This window comes from Camelus bactrianus, chromosome 12 (genome assembly GCF_048773025.1).
Source record: "Camelus bactrianus isolate YW-2024 breed Bactrian camel chromosome 12, ASM4877302v1, whole genome shotgun sequence".
NCBI classification, from domain to species: Eukaryota; Metazoa; Chordata; class Mammalia; order Artiodactyla; family Camelidae; genus Camelus; species Camelus bactrianus.
The window spans coordinates 483,731-487,153 of record NC_133550.1 but is presented as its reverse complement, the minus strand read 5'-3'; positions in this window follow the sequence as shown (position 1 = coordinate 487,153).

Below are 3,423 nucleotides of genomic sequence, written 5' to 3'. Positions count from 1 at the left end.
CTAGCTCCAACTCGGTTTTACAATAAAAACTGCAGGAACTTCAAAACGGCACTAGGAAACATACTGAGAAACCAGAGTAAAAGTTTCTACTGCAAACCGTTCCCTTTTTCTAGATGAACGAACGTCTCTCCACATGCTCAGTTCTGAGAGATAAGTGTGTGTGAAAGCCATTCTTCACCTAGCTTGTTGGGAACACAAATTTTCTTTTCACTTGCAAACTCCACTCCATACATATGAATGGGGAGGTACTAGCTCCAACTCGGTTTTACAGTGAAAACTGCAGGAACTTCAAACCGGCACTAGGAAACAGACTGAGAATGCAGAGAAAAAGTGTCTCCTGCAACCCGTTCCCTTTGTGCTGGATGAACGAACGTCTCTCCACATGCTCAGTTCTGAGAGATAACTGTCTGTGAAACCCGTCCTTCACATAGCTTGTTGGGAACACAAAGTTTCTTTTCAGTTGCTATCTCCACTCCATACATGTATAGGGGAGGTACTAGCTCCAACTCGGTTTTACAGAAAAACTGCAGGAACTTCAAACCGGCACTAGGAAACAGACTGAGAAACCAGAGTAAAAGTTTCTCCTGCAACCCGTTCCCTTTGTTCTAGATGAACGATCGTCTCTCCACATGCTCAGTTCTGAGAGATAAGTGTGTGTGAAAGCCGCCCTTCACCTAGCTTGTTACAACACAAAGTTTCTTTTCACTTGCAAACTCACTCCATACATATATATGGGGAGGTACTAGCTCCAACTCGGTTCTACAGTAAAAACTGCAGGAACATCAAAACGGCACTAGGGAACTGACTGAGAAACCACAGTAAAAGTTTCCCCTGCAACCCGTTCCCTTTGTGCTAGATGAACGAACGTCTCTCCACATGCTCAGTTCTGAGAGATAAGTGTGTGTGAAACCCGTCCTTCAACTAGCTTGGAGGGAACACAAAGTTTCTTTTCACTTACAAACTCACTCCATACATATATATGGGGAGGTTCTAGCTCCAACTCGGTTTTACAGTAAAAACTGCAGGAACTTCAAAACGGCACTAGGAAACTGACTGAGAATCCAGAGTAAAAGTTTCTCCTGCAAACCGTTCCCATTGTGCTAGATGAACGAACGTCTCTCCACATGCTCAGTTCTGAGAGATAAGTGTGTGTGAAAGCCGCCCTTCACCTAGCTTGTTACAACACAAAGTTTCTTTTCAGTTGCAAACTCCACTCCATACATATATATGGGGAGGTACTAGCTCCAACTCGGTTCTACAGTAAAAACTGCAGGAACATCAAAACGGCACTAGGGAACTGACTGAGAAACCACAGTAAAAGTTTCCCCTGCAACCCGTTCCCTTTGTGCTAGATGAACGAACGTCTCTCCACATGCTCAGTTCTGAGAGATAAGTGTGTGTGAAACCCGTCCTTCAACTAGCTTGGAGGGAACACAAAGTTTCTTTTCACTTACAAACTCACTCCATACATATATATGGGGAGGTTCTAGCTCCAACTCGGTTTTACAGTAAAAACTGCAGGAACTTCAAAACGGCACTAGGAAACTGACTGAGAATCCAGAGTAAAAGTTTCTCCTGCAAACCATTCCCATTGTGCTAGATGAACGAACGTCTCTCCACATGCTCAGTTCTGAGAGATAAGTGTGTGTGAAAGCCGCCCTTCACCTAGCTTGTTACAACACAAAGTTTCTTTTCAGTTGCAAACTCCACTCCATACATATATATGGGGAGGTACTAGCTCCAACTCTGTTTTACAGTGAAAACTGCAGGAACTTCAAACCGGCACTAGGAAACATTCTGAGAAACCAGAGTAAAAATTTCTCCTGCAACCCGTTCTTTTTGTGCTAGATGAACGAACGTCTCTCCACATGCTCAGTTCTGAGAGATAAGTGTGTGTGAAATCCGTCCTTCACCTAGCATGTTGGGAACACAAAGTTTCTTTTCACTTGCCATATCCACTCCATTCATATATATGGGGAGGTACTATCTCCAACACGGTTTTACAGTGAAAATTGCAGGAAATTCAAACCGGCAGTAGGAAACAGACTGAGAAACCAGAGTAAAAGTTTCTCCTGCAACCCGTTCCATTTGTGCTAGATGAACGAACGTCTCTCCACATGCTCAGTTCTGAGAGAGAAGTGTGTGTGAAAGACATCCATCACCTAACTTGTTGGGATCACAAAGTTTCTTTTCACTTGCAAACTCCACTACATACATATATATGGTGAGGTACTAGCTCCAACTCTGTTTTACAGTGAAAACTGCAGGAACTTCAAACCGGCACTAGGAAACATTCTGAGAAACCAGAGTTAAAGTTACTCCTGCAACCCGTTCCCAATATGCTGGATGAACGAACGTTTCTCCACATGCTCAGTTCTGAAAGATAAGTGTGTGTGAAAGCCGTCCTTCACCTAGCTTTTTGGGAACACAAAGTTTCTTTTCAGTTGCAAACTCCTATCCATACATATATATGGGGAGGTACTAGCTCCAACTCGGTTTTACAGTGAAAACTGCAGGAACTTCATACCGGCACTAGGAAACATACTGGGACACAGAGTAAAAGTTACTCCTGCAGCCCGTTCCTTTGTGCTGGATGAACGAACGTCTCTCCACATGCTCATATCTGAGAGATAAGTGTGTGTGAAAGCCGTCCTTCAAGTAGCTTGTTGGGAACACAAAGTTTCTTTTCAGTTGCAAACTCCATTCCATACATATATATGGGGAGGTACTAGCTCCAACTCGGTTTTACAGTAAAAACTGCAGGAACTTCAAACAGGCACTAGGAAACAGACTGAGAAACCAGAGTAAAAGTTTCTCCTGCAACCCGTTCCCTTTGTGCTAGATGAAAGATGGTCTCTCCTTATGCTCACTTCTGAGGGTTATGTGTGTGTGAAAGCCGTCCTTCACCTAGCTTTTTGGGAACACAAATATTCTTTTCAGTTGCAAACTCCACTCCATACATATATATGGGGAGTTACTAGCTCCAACCCGGTTTTACAGTGAAAACTGCGGGAACTTCAAACCGGCAACAGGAAACAGACTGAGATACCAGAGTAAAAGTTTCTACTGCAAACCGTTCCCTTTGTGCTAGATGAACGAGCGTCTCTCCACATGCTCAGTTCTGAGAGATAAGTGTGTGTGAAGACCGTCCTTCACTTATCTTGTTGGGAACACAAAGTATCTTTTCACTTGCAAACTCATTCCATACATAGATATGCGGTGGTATTAGCTCCAACACGGGTTTACAGTAAAAACTGTAGGAATTTGAAACAGGTACTAGGAAACTGACTGAGAAAACAGAGTAAAAGTTTCTCCTGCATTGTGTTCCATTTGTGCTAGATGAACGAACGTCTCTCCACATGCTCAGTTCTGAGAGATAAGTGTGTGTGAAAGCCATCTTTCACCTAGCTTGTTGGGAACACA